This window comes from Podarcis gaigeae, assembly GCF_964106915.1.
Source record: "Podarcis gaigeae genome assembly, chromosome: 5".
Lineage (NCBI taxonomy): Eukaryota > Metazoa > Chordata > Lepidosauria > Squamata > Lacertidae > Podarcis > Podarcis gaigeae.
In genome coordinates, this window is record NC_139681.1 from 19,891,252 (window position 1) to 19,904,952 (window position 13,701).

Sequence of the window (13,701 nt, forward strand, 5' to 3'; positions counted from 1 at the left end):
TCTGTTGTGGATGGTGTAAAGGAAGATTATAAACCACTGTGTTTCCAAATAAAAACGCCCAGACATTTCCTTGTAGATGTGTACTTCACTTTAACCACATCTTCTGAAATGGCTGGTTCTTTTTAAAATCCACATTCCTTGGAAATTTGGCCCAGAATCGCTACATGGAGATTTATTTCTTAGGTGGGGATATGGACAGCTGAAATGTCTGAGAGCTTTTAGATGTTTTCATCTACAATTGTGCCAATGCGGGAAGGAGACTAAATCTTCCAAAGGCTGGGATTTATTGCCATAGTATAAAGAGGCTTTCTGCTGCTTCTTCTTTTTTTAAAAAAAGATGACTGCAGTGTGATGGTTCTTGGTAGGTATTTGTTTTTACATAGGGTACATCCCTGTTAATCTACTGCAGTCAGAGAATCCTTTTGCTGGAGAACATTGTCTCCTAGAGCTGGGATAGGCAAACTGTGGCCTTTGAAATGTCACTGAACTACAACTCTCATCATTCCTGACCACCAGCCATGCTAGCTGGGGATGATGGGAAATTGGATACAACAACATCTGATAGGCCGTAGGTTCCCCAAACCTGCCCTATGGTGCCACTCCAATTCTGAAGAGGAAGATCACACATTTCAAAGGGAAATGAGGTGTGTGTACATTTGGGTCTCTCTGTGTTAAAGATTGGGTTTGTGGTGTGGCACTGTCTCTAGGATAAGGCTGATTAAAAGTGATTCCTGAACACCTACAATTTTATTATGGTAATTGTCCAAGAAATGAAAAACCATCTGGGAGCTTTTCAAGAGATGCCACTGAGTGCTGCTGCTCATGGAAAAGAGGAGCATCCCACCGGGATTTGTTGGAGAATATCATAGTCCATCTGGGCAGAGCTCCAGTGGCATTCCCCTTACCACATTCAGGACTGGTTCCTGGCCCTACCCAGGCCAGCCCTCTCTGCCATATATTTTCAACAGGCAGTCATTGGGCCCCTGTCTAGCTGTAGAAAGCAAAGTCCATTAGGTAGCTATTTGGAAGGCTGTGAAAGGTGAAGGATGGGATGCTTCTATATTTTGAAAGGTTGTATGAGGTATGCAGCTGGGAGTAGAGGAGACAAAGTCAAGTGAGGTTGTGTGTTAGCATTTATAAGACTAAGCAAGAGTGTGGGCATGTTCTGGATGATTGTCTGCAAGAATATGGGTATGGGTTTAATTTTCTTATTCATCTTTGTTCTTGTTTTTTATTCATTTCAAACATTTTTATCTTCCCTTTGTCAGGCTCAAAGGGGTTAACATAAAAACAGAATAGTTATAACCCAATGATTCAACAAGAAAACCAACAAAACCAAAAACCATTGGATTATTTTTTTATTTAAAAAAATCTCAATTGCAAAAACCAACAAAAATAGTTTGTTTTATGTCTGTATTAATTTGTTTTACTGAAAACGTTTTCAGCACATCCTCCATCAAACGATCTCAGGGTTGGGTGCAGCCCCCAAAACAAAACAGCATAGAAATGTATGAATGATCCCACAAAAGCAATAAAATAATGACAACGCAACTTTTTACACCCAAATCTAAAATGATCTACATAAAGCTGACTAGAGTTACTAAACCAAACCGGCAAAAGCCACATGAACAAACAAATGGGTTTTCAGTTGGCGCTGAAAAGGAACGGAGCATTGACGCCGTGTGGAGCTCTGAAGAGAGCAAGTTCCAGAGACGGGGACCACACAGATAAGGCCCTTCCCTGCATAGCTAGTCAGTGTATCTCACAATGTGGCAACCCACTCAGAAGAGCCTCAATGTACCCCATTCCTCACAGGTGATATTCTTCCCTTACAAAACAAACACACTTGAAGAAGAGCCAATGCACAGAGCACACCTGAACAGGGGATTGGGCCTAACCTTCTTAATCACTTTTTTAAAATGATATGTGAATAAAACGTAATTTTAATTCTGCTGGCCTCTTTATCCCCCAAGCCCTCTAATTATTACATTGCTTACACCGTGAGCCCTTGTGGGACAGAAATGTGCACATCCAGAAAGTTCCTGTAATCAGCTCTGAGCCTATGAGACCTAGAGCTCTATGAGCCTAATACACAAATAAATGAGTACCCTTGGGACAGATTGGGTTCACATACAGGTAGCCCGTCTCTACTGTGGTTCGTAGGAAGTGAAGAAAGGGTGGGATTTCTTTTAAGAAATTCTGAACCTTCACACCAAAGTTACTGATTTAGGAGTCATATTTGAGAGATACGGAAAAATGAAGTGATTGCTGAGGTTAGAGATGGACACCCTGCTTTCATTCGCTGTTAATTTTGCATGCATTCGGTTGTGAGTCCATTCTGCCCTGTTTTCTGAAGATTGGGGTGTTTTTCTTTAAGATTCCATTTAAATTTTATGCATTTTTGTATGCATTTTCCGGAAAATAGAGTTGCATGCATTTCCCACTAAAAAACACCCCCTCCAAAAAGAGAGATGCATTTCCCCCACAATATGTGCATTTTTAATGTGTTTACATGCAAAATTTGGAGAAGGGCACAAGCTGTTAACTGTGCTCCAATCATCATAGGAGTCTGGGCACTGCAAATTAGGACGAGTTTCCTTTACTTAAGATGTGGACCAAATGAAATTCTCCTCCATCCTTGGATGGGAGCCTGGGGCCAAGCAATGCTTGAAAGGGGTGGATTAAAGTTTCCGGATAGGCAATATTGTTGTTTTTCTCATTCCTGACTGAAAGAAGTTATTTACTTCTCAGTAATAACATTACAGCATTCAGATTTCTAGCCAGAGCAGACCCAACACTTTAAAGTTAGAAGATGCTTCTTTGTTTCATCCCAACATAGAGAATGTTCATTTATTTAATGCTCTCACTTAATTAATAAAAAATAATATGTACAGGCTTCAGAGCATCTTACCACCACTGCAAATGTGGGACTTCTAAGTTGTGAAATCACTTAAATTTGTAATTGCTCAGTTCAAACTATGACCTTGTTCAACATGTCATGTCTGGATGTATCACTAATCGGGCATCATGTCACCAACAGTTTGTTTTCTGGCTCAGAATATAGAACAAGTTCCTGTGCATGCATGATCAGTTAGTTTTCAATAGCCACTCCGAATTTCATTTACTTGTTAATCCAAGTTCTGGTCACTGATCGCAGTTTAGGCAGAGCTGTGTAAACCCTTCCAAAGGGTGATTTTTTAAGGCTTTGGAGAATGGTGCAGTTTTTGTATTACTGGCAGAAGGCATAGCTCAGGAAAGCACCCAGGTCTTGAGAACAAGAGAGCCGTGCAGCTTAAGCGAAGTGAAGCTCCTCAACTAGGATAAAATGAAGTTCAAGCAGAATTCCTTTATATTCTCTCTGTAAACCAATCCACGAGGCTGTAGTTAATGCTAGAGGCCCAGATGGGGCAGAGCTCTTACCAGTCAAGTGGGCATATTATTCCTCTGCGAGTTCTCTGAGCGGAGTTAAAATCCAATAATTATCTTGAACGGAGTGGTTGGATCTAGTTTCATGGCTTCCCTTCCTTGATTGCTGGTTTGCTTGTGGGGTATCCTGCCTTCTCTTCAAATTAGTAAGCTATGCACATGACCTCACAGGCACTGGAAGAACATTGCATCATGCTGGATGCAAACCCAGAACAAGAAGGATCCTTAATTCGCACAGTCCTTTTCATGTGCCAACATGGACTTCAGTGGGTTTTGGCACTCAGCTCAACGGGAATTTGCCTATTAGCTGATGTCATTGTGAGGCACTCGCTGTACAACTTCACCACAAGCAAAAATTGCAGCATGGATCATCGATCCAGCTGAGATGTGCTAAAAGGCCTGGGAAGGCCAAAACATCCATGTGTTAATAAAAGGTTTAGCTGGAAACCATTAGCTAAATATACCACCTACCTTCATATTATGCCCTACTCTGGTGATCCCTCTAGATGAGTGGGGGAAACCACAGAATAAGCTGGGGGGGGTGTAATAAGAGCAGCCGTTCTGCATATATATTTTCAATTCTCATACATCTGTAAACAGCAAAAACAATAAACAAGTAACTTATCTGACAACATTGTCAGATTGATCCCAGTTAAATAATAGTTTACAGATTGGGTGTGTTTCACAATTAGGTGTGTTTCTGATTTGATCCTGGAATGTCCCTCCTTTTCCTTAGGACATCCCTATTTCCAACAGATAAATTTTGGAGGGTGTGGAGTTATGCAGCCCCCAAGCCAAGGAGATAAGTAATTATATAACCTTGAGAAGACTTCTGAAGGAAGCCTTGTATAGGGAAGTTTTTTAACGGTTAATGTTTGATTATGTTTTTATATATGTTGGAAGCCACCCAGAGTGGCTGGGGCAGCCCAGTCAAATGGGGAATGATGGTGATGGTGATGGAAGAGGGCATCCCTATTTTCATCGGAGAAACGTTGGAGGCTATTTGAAATTGTATTGGGGTTACAGCTTATAGCAGAGATGTACAATGGCATGTGGAAGGTATCTAGGAAATGCAATGACCCTCAGTGCTCTTTCCTATTGGTTTTCACAGACCACTCAGATTTATACCCTTTTTCCTTTCCTGGAGATGTGTTAAAAAATGCTGACCAGTTAGTACCTTCTCAACAGATGTTACTTCAAATTAGCTGTTGCCTTCTTTGTTCTTAAATATGTTTTTGCTATGCTGGAATCATTCAGAGCCCCAATGCCATGGGCATGCAACAGTCCATGCCACCACCTTCAGTGAGGCTTAACTGACCTCAAAGAATTGGGGGGGGGGGAACGACCTCAAATTCTAAAATATGGGCACAAGCACAAAGGAGGTCTAGGTTTGAAACACCTCAGGAAATGATTCCTTTAAGGAAATGGGAAAGTTTACATTTTAAAATACTTTCAGCATCAGTAATGGTAAAGGTCCAGTCAAAGGCATGCGACGCTCATCTTGCTTTACAGGCCAAAGGAGCCGGCGTTTGTCCACAGACAGCTTTCCGGGTAATGTGGTCAGCAGGACTAAACTGCCTCTGGTGCAACAGCACACTGTGATGGAAACCAGAGCGCACGGAAATGCTGTTTACCTTCCCGCTGCAGCAGTACCTATTTACAGTGGTACCTCAGGATGCGAATGGGATCATTTTGACTGTCTGTGCATGCACGAGCAGCAAAACCCAGAAGTAACGTGCTCCATGCTCTGTTACTTCTGGGTATCCATTACTTCTGGGTCGCCGCGGAGCACAACCCGAAAGCACTCAATCTGAAGCATATTTATCCCGAGGTATGACTATCTACTTGCACTGGTGTGCTTTCAAATTGCTAGGTTGGCAGGAGCTGGGACAGAGCAACGGGAGCTCACCCTGTCTTGGAGATTCGAACTGCCAACCTTCTGACTAGCAAGCCCAAGAGGCTCAGTGGTTTAGACCACCGTGCCACCCGCGTACCACCCTTCAGTAATGAGGGTTGAAGATCATTTCAAATGTGACCATACGTCTTCCCTCCTGGAGTCAGCAGCACCAGAAATAATCAAATGAGATGCCTTCAAAAAGCAGGGTTTTCTTTTTCTTTGATGACACTGCCATTTTTGGCAAGGGGGGATACTTCTGATGCTGTCCACACTGCTCCCCCCCACCCCGCCCCACATTGTGCAGATGGACAGGGATGGATGTAAGGGACTGGCAGTGGATGGCGTTGTTGGCAGACCCTGCCTCCAGAGAGTGAACTGATGTTCCCTAAAGCATGCCTGCCCACCGCCCAATTCAAAGTCACCATGTGGGCACCAGCTTACAAAGCCTGTAGCGCTGCAAAAATATGACTCAGGCTTTGATCACCCTATTTTATTTGAGGAGCAGATGCCTGGCACAGGAAGCATAGTTTTAAGATAATTAATTAGAGTGGTAGAACAAGATAAGTACAGCTTGATGATGTGCATTGTTTGTATTAGAGGAGACATGAATTGATTTGACATTCCCGGAATATGGTGGTTGGAAGATGGGGAAGTGTGATCCTGCTGTGATGAGCAGGTACTTTCATATGTTCCCTCCATGTTCCCTTGTTCTTTCAGAAGAATCTGTTTGCAATTATAGTTTGCAGTTCTGCTTGCTAGGTGGAAACATTTTTCTCAGTAGGTTTCATGATAATGTATCACAGAAAAACAGTATGCTCATTCCATTTTATATAATCCCTCTATCATTTAACAGACTTTTCTTGGATTCTTCATTTAGGAAGTAAAGTGGATGTACTGTATGAATATTCAAAATCTTTCCCCTTGAATTTTCTCCCTCTTAAGAACATAACAACTTAGGCACTGCCTCTGCTAGAACAGACCAACCAGGTACTCCTAGGAAGCTCACAAGCAAAGCATGAGATAGCCATGTTTACCTGCCCAGTAACTAGCAATCAGAGATAGAGTGCCTTTGAATGTGGAGGCTGAATTTTGCAATCAGAGGCAATGCCCACTGACCTCCATGAAGTTGTCCAATCCACTTAGGACATCAAGCCACTCCTCAGTTTATCCCCTCCTCCAAGATTTGCTTCATAGCTGAATGTTTTTGAATTTAAACCCCAAGTCTACAAAGAATCCCCGGTGTAGCCTTTCTCCTGTGTTGTCCTCACAGTGATGTCATGAAGCCACTTATGTTCTCCAAGTCTCCATATATGCAGGTAGATATGGAGCAAACAGGTCTGAAACACCTGACCTGAATGGACAGTGATTATCTGATGTACATTGTATGCACATCCAGCTCCAAACCTGTGTTGAAATGACCCCTGGAGAAACTGGTATTGCTGAAACTTAAACCCATTCATCTCATCTGAAAATTAAAGGCTACTTGAAAACTGCTCTTCTGCTTAGCTTTATCAAAATGTCTGTGTATGTAGGAGATTGGTTACTGACAGAGAATACAGTTCTGGTACAGTCCTCTCCCTGTCTTTCTGGCTTTCTACATATCAAGCTTTGTTTATGTTTTTGTCATGGAGGATTGTTGGAACCTGCAACTCTCATCTGCACTGTGAAATGGTGCACTCCAAGAATAGCTGTACCTGGTCCTTTTGATTTGGTTTGTTTTTGTAAAAAAACCCATGAGGTTCCCATACTCATATATTGATAAAAATGCCATGGGTGCCAGCACAAAATGGCTGCCATGGGCAGCAAAACAAGAAGCAATAGTAGTCCATGCTGGTGAGTACTATCACAGGGACTGTACCACCTCACCTGTTCCTTGTGTAGACCAGGCCTAGTTGCCTCCTCTCCATCATTCTAGAAGTACCAATTTGGCTCCAAGGCTGCACTTCTGGGATTTGCAGGCAGCAGTGCATTTTGAAGGGCATGGCCAATGCTTTCAACTCTATCCATACAACAAAGAACCCCAGAGCCAGACTGTTTAAAAGCATACTTTAGATGACTCAGACTTCACAAGGAACACAGCTCTTCATGGAATTTCTGCTGGTGTTTTCCCCATTATATGATCTTAAAGAGGGAGAATACTTACTTTGCTGAAGTATTTGTTATCCTCTAAGCCCTCAGAATGTGCAATCTTGTTTTCCTCCCTTAAACAGATTTAATGTGGAATAACAGACATCTGTTGTTATAAAATTTACTACTCACACAGGATGTTATAAAAACAACAAGTGGAACTGCCTGGAAAATGTAAGTTCTTCTCTTCCCTTCTTCCTTTAAAAAAGCATATCCATTTTCTATTTTTGCTCACAGAAGGGGAAACATTTGAAAAACCACTTCTTTCCTGATATTTTGTTGGAGGACAGCTATTCTTCCAGTGAGATAATGTTCCAAGTTTTATAGTATTAAACTGGAACACACAAGAAAGAGGCAACAGTGAAATAAATCTAAATGAATGAGGCAACAGAGTGGTTTCACGTCTAACCTCAGAAGCTTTATGTGTTTCTTGCGTAGGATGTGATTTTCTGAACGCCCATGAAATACATTTTCCTTCTCTTCTCCTGTACTCGAGTGTCTGTGCTTGCAGCTGGAGACGATCCATACTGCAGGGGCTTGGATTAAAGCTGTGTGTGCCTCAGGTCAAATCCAGACCAAGCGATGCTGCCATTCTAGTGCAGGGACCCTGCCGAAAACACAGATTTTTGTTTAAACTCTCCCTCCTAAGCCAAGGGAATGGACAAGAATGAAGTGGTGAGAGATCAGGCAGGAGAGTAAGCCTTCCTCCACTGTTCAGGAGTAGCACAAACTCCTGCTGCTCATTGCATTTCATAGATTATACTCAGAGGACATAGTCCAGGCTCCCTAATTTTCTTGGACATTGGAGGGCCCGGCCCCCTCCCAAAAAATATTGGTGGGGGGCAGAAAAGCTCGGCCCCCCAGGAGTTGGCACTCCTGCTCACATGCTTGTTGGTAAGGAGGGCTCTAAATGCATACATTAATTAATTAATTAATTAATCAATCACTTTGACCTTGTCATGCCAACATGCAAGCGCTCATTTTACGCACCCAGTCTCTCATTTTTGACTGACAAGTTGTTTAATACTGGCACAAAATTCCCTTTCTACACCAGGGTTTTTAAGTTTGAGGAAAGTTTTATTCCTCAAAGGGATGTCCTTAGCAGCTGCTGATAGGCACTTCTGAATAATACACACTGAAGTGTTCTGAGCGAACGGAGTTTACATCCCAGTTCTGTGGAGAGGATCCAATGGCCGAATTCTAGTCCCTTGCAGTCCCTAAGACCATCTGCAAGTGGAATATGTGGCAGACCCATGCTTACGCTTTCGCGTATGGATGAGAGGCTAAAGCCACCTTTGCTAACCTGGTGGCCTCCAAATGTTTTGGACTGCAATTCCCATCATCCCCAGCACAAGGACAATGTTCTTTTTTCAGGATTAAGTGCAAATACAAATAAAACATCAAGGAAGTTTCTATGATCCACTCTTTTGCTACAGCACAAGATGAAGTCTCACTGGGAATCACGAGGGTTAATATGTGTGCTGTTGCTTTTAGTGAGTTTCAGAAAGTATGTTCCCTTTTCAAAAATTCTCAGTGCTTTCATTACAAGGGCAGCCCTGTTGTTTCAATGCTGCTCCTTGTGGCATTTTCTTTCTCCAGTGTCCCCCCTGTTCTTCGCCACATTTGACTTCCTTGTCATTTGATCCTGTGAGATGGGATCCTCCTTAATGAGGGTCCTGGTTGCGCACGGGCCCCTAAGCCACCCCCACTGGGAGGGTTGTTGGCAGGCATGGACCAAGCCTTAACCGTTGGGCCCCAGGATCGTGCCAGGTTGTTTGGGCCAATCGGGCCAGTTGGCGCAATTCCTGGGGCCTATAAAAGCGGCTGCGCAATGTAACTGGGGGGACTTGCATCACGCTGCCGAACACCTGCCCTCCCTCCCTAATTTTAGGTGCTGCTGCTTTGGCCTTGCTTTGGATTGGGTCGCCTATTTTGGAGCAGGGGCTGGGTAGGAATTTTTCCATTTGGCAGATTCGATGTAGCCACTTGGTTTTCGCCTACCCCTTTAGCAATCGTCACAACTTTGTAAGGTTTGGTGGTTAGGCATTGGCTTATGGAAGTGTGTGGGAGGGGAGGTGCGGCCATCACCTGCCCCTCCATGAAGAAGGGTATTCTGGTAAAGGAATCTGGGGGTCCTGGATCTCGTCCAAAGTCTGCTTAAGGGGCTAAGGCCATGCCAGGACCACAGGAACCCCGGGGTGAGCTTCGTTGGTCTTCATCAATGTTGCTCCCTTGTTTGGTGTTTACCCTTTCAGACTTCCAGACAGAGAGGCAGGAGTCAGTTATAGTCTGTTGCCAATGCCTAAGCCAACACCGCTCACTTTGCTGTAATCAATAAAGTTGTGGCCTAAATTTTGTACAATAACTTAAACTAAAATTACGTGTCAGTGTGAAGTTATTTTCAGGGGAAGGGCTTGAGGGCCTCAGGGTGCAACTAGGTGACGCGTATGATGTCTCTCAATGACTTCACAGTGTATACTTGTGACGGCACCAAGGACAGTCTGATTGGCTGTGGTGACCCATGTGATGATGTTTATGAGTGTCCTTGGCGCCATCACAAGTATACCACTGTGATGTCATTGAGACCAAAGGGGCTGTAAGGTCAAAGACAAAGAAGGCAGCAGCCTGTGGGGTGGGGGAGAGAGAGAGGGGGGAGCACTGAACAGCAATGAAACACTGAATATTCAGCAAAGTGATTCATTTTTCAGTAATGCATTTGGCTGAGTCTGCGCTCCTTGCATGGTTCAACAGACAAGCTGAAGCTGAACTGAAAAGCGGCTTTTATGGGAAGAGCCACAGGGAGGACTCCAGAGGCACCTTCAGCCGTGTGCCAGGTTTGTATTCTTGTAGCTTTCTGGGATTGTAGCACATTTTCAGAGGGAGCCAGACATAGACAATTCTCTCCGTTGCCATCGGTCATGTGAGCTAGCAGTCAGAGAATCCACATCTTAAGGATATCCACCAGTCCGGCCTTCAGCTGTAGCCAAACTCACGGTTGCTTCGCTTCACTTCCATTTACCCAGACATTTTAGTGTTATTGTTATTATTACATTGCTAGAAGGTCAGTGGAGTCAAATTTTGGCAGGATATCAAAATGTGCTTTTTATAAGTGTCTCTAGACCAGCTAGTAGGTGTTCTGTGTGCCAAATGTCTTTGTGTGTTGCCAGCATCATAAAATATACTGAACTGACTCTGACCCTTAATTTCTGTTTCTGTTTCATCATGAACTGAACATTAAGGTGAGAACCTTGAAGATGAGGTTGGTGGGACCCAAGCCAAACGTGCGAACGATCCAGTCTAGTGGTTGCCTTGGGCAGTTTTACCTGAACGACTTCTGCCTGAATCCTGAGAATCTCAGCTCTTTAAGCTTCTTGCTTTCTGCATTATTGGAACTTCAGTGCAGGAGAGAAACCCAGTTGACCTCTTGACTTGTTGGTGTTGCAGAATTCTAGCCATGTGCTCCCCTCCCAAGTATGGTTGTATTGTCTAGGGTGTGGATATGGGAACTGAACCAGCAAAAAGCCCAAGGAAAGAGTAGACAGGTTGGACCTGTTGATGAAGTAGTCAGGTCCAGTTCAAAGAGGACAACTGATGGGAAAAAGTAGAAAGAAGGAAAAGGTTGCAAGCAGGAAAGCTACCTGGGGCACAAAAGTTAGGAAAATACAGGCAGAGAAGATGGACAAATAAATCCACAAAATTACTAGCCGTTGGTTTTACTTACCCATTTGTGCATACTTGGCAATCTAAGTCATTGGTGTCACCAACAACCTGAAAAGACACCAGGTGCCAGAAGATGGATTTAGCATGTTAAAATCAAGCCAGTATGCACAAATGGGTAAGTAAAACCAACGGCTCGAATGTAATATATGAATCAGCTCTTTTCTAAATCCACAAAATTACTAGCCGTTGGTTTTACTTACCCATTTGTGCATACTTGGCAATCTAAGTCATTGGTGTCACCAACAACCTGAAAAGACACCAGGTGCCAGAAGATGGATTTAGCATGTTAAAATCAAGCCAGGCTTGCTTCCCATGCTCTGGGGATCACCTGGGATGAGCCATTAAGGAAAACAAAAGGAAAGTGATGGGCCATTAGGAATCCCACCAGAGAGAGGGACACTTCCTTCAGCTCTGAGTTAGAGTTTGGAACTTTTGGCCTTTTAGTTAGCTGTGGCTTGTTCTAGGGGGGAAAGGTCTGTCCGTCTGTTAAATGCAGCAAGCTAAGCAAAGGGACAGAGAGCCGTGTTTGGTTTCTTTTTGGAGCAACGGCTGTAGCAATGGGAGAAACAGGACCCTCTTGGAGTGTAGGCTCAGGTTATATATTTGTGTGTGTGAATAAACCATATACCATAAAGGCACTACAGTTTCCAATGTGCCTCATTTCCAAAGGAAACATGGACCCTGGTAAGCGCCTGGAACTCCTGGGATCTGCACCACTTGGAGTTTGAGGAGGCGTGTAACAGTATATTGATTGATAATAAGAAAGAGAAGCACACTATGAATGTAATTTCTACAACTACCCACAGGTGTTAAGCAATGGGGGGCAGAGGTGGGAGTTAGCTACTTCTTGGGGGACTGTTTCACCTGACTCCGTTCTACTGTCCTGAGAAATAAGAGCACCCCCAAAGTGAACAACTGGTGCACCAACTTGTTCTCCAATTAATTTGATTCAGAAACAAAGCACTTATAGGGTAATTTGCAACCCAAAAACTATTGTGTATATAGAACACTATTCCTTTTAAGTCATTAGGCATAATTTGCTTTGCTTACAAGCACAGAGTGTGTTTTGCATTTTGCCTTAGCATTTGGAAGCTTGGAGAACAGAAATCTTATTTTACATTTTTTTTAAAAAAAAGATGGCTCCTGTAGGTTTCCACTCTGTGATACTTTTTTAAAAAAACCTTTTTACTTCATCAGCTCTAGCACCGTGAAAATACTAGTATAGGTTGATTAATGCAAGTGAGAATTTCCTTCTTTAAAAAGGGCAACTCCTGGAGCACAAAACAGTTAAATACAATCACTACCAGCTTCATAATACTGTTTAATCAAGGCTGCAATGATGGTATTTTTCTTCATGCAAGATAAAGCGTTAGTTAAGGGGTAATCTCATTGTTTTACATGCTTTCTGGTTTTAATAAGCATTAAGTCTCTAAGATGGCTGCTTTTCAGCATGTCTTAAGCATCTCAAGTGGAAATTTCTAAGGGTACTTTCAGTCATTTGGATATATATATATATATGCAGGTTTTGGTGTCCTCGGGTGTCTTCCCGTGTAAAAGTTGGGGTGTCTAGGCGACGTTTCGACGAGGTCTCACTCGTCATCTTCAGGCTGGTGCTTTCGGCTTCTTGTTACTGGAACAGAGCGGGATCTCAATGTTTGAGTTCCTATAAATACTGTAGAGGGGGTGTGGTGTCTAGCCTCCAATGTTCTGGGCAGAGAGGAAGTTCCCAGGCTAGTGTGCCTTTTCTTCTTTTGTTCCTTAATTACTTGAGAGATACCTGAAGATGACGAGTGAGACCTCGTCGAAACGTCGCCTAGACACCCCAACTTTTACACGGGAAGACACCCGAGGACACCAAAACCTGCATTCCTGTACCCGTGAAAATCTACGAAAGCAAATATATATATATATATATATATATGGAGATATATATATATATATATATATGCTTTCGTAGATTTTCACGGGTACAGGAATGCAGGTTTTGGTGTCCTCGGGTGTCTTCCCGTGTAAAAGTTGGGGTGTCTAGGCGACGTTTCGACGAGGTCTCACTCGTCATCTTCAGGCTGGTGCTTTCGGCTTCTTGTTACTGGAACAGAGCGGGATCTCAATGTTTGAGTTCCTATAAATACTGTAGAGGGGGTGTGGTGTCTAGCCTCCAATGTTCTGGGCAGAGAGGAAGTTCCCAGGCTAGTGTGCCTTTTCTTCTTTTGTTCCTTAATTACTTGAGAGATACCTTGAGTGATTTCTTGAGTGATATCCTGAGTACCACTTAGGTGGGTCATTAGGTGTGGATTAGTTGCTAAAGTCTTTGTGTCTTGACCTCTTGAACTTTGTGAAGAGTTTTCCTGAGAAGATGGCTGTATTGCACTTAGTTGTGCTTTGGCTTGGCTTCGTGTATAGGGGCGAGCTGTGGTTTTGTGGCTTGTGTCAGCCAGATCTGTGTAGGGATTGCAGGGGGGTGCAGCATCCGGAGGTGCCACCATGGATTGGCTACTGGATGGTGTCAGTAATTCATCTGTGGAGAGGGT

At 43.4% G+C, this 13,701-nt stretch overlaps 1 long non-coding RNA gene across 1 annotated transcript; it reads right to left on the bottom strand.

Moving 5' to 3' along the window:
- Nucleotides 1-3,897: 3,897 nt before the first annotated feature.
- LOC310844429 lies at nucleotides 3,898-9,924 on the bottom strand. Its single transcript, XR_014564118.1, has 3 exons — nucleotides 9,832-9,924; nucleotides 7,467-7,524; nucleotides 3,898-4,016 (listed from the first exon to the last, which is right to left on the bottom strand). It is a non-coding gene; the product is annotated as an uncharacterized lncRNA (long non-coding RNA).
- Nucleotides 9,925-13,701: the final 3,777 nt, after the last annotated feature.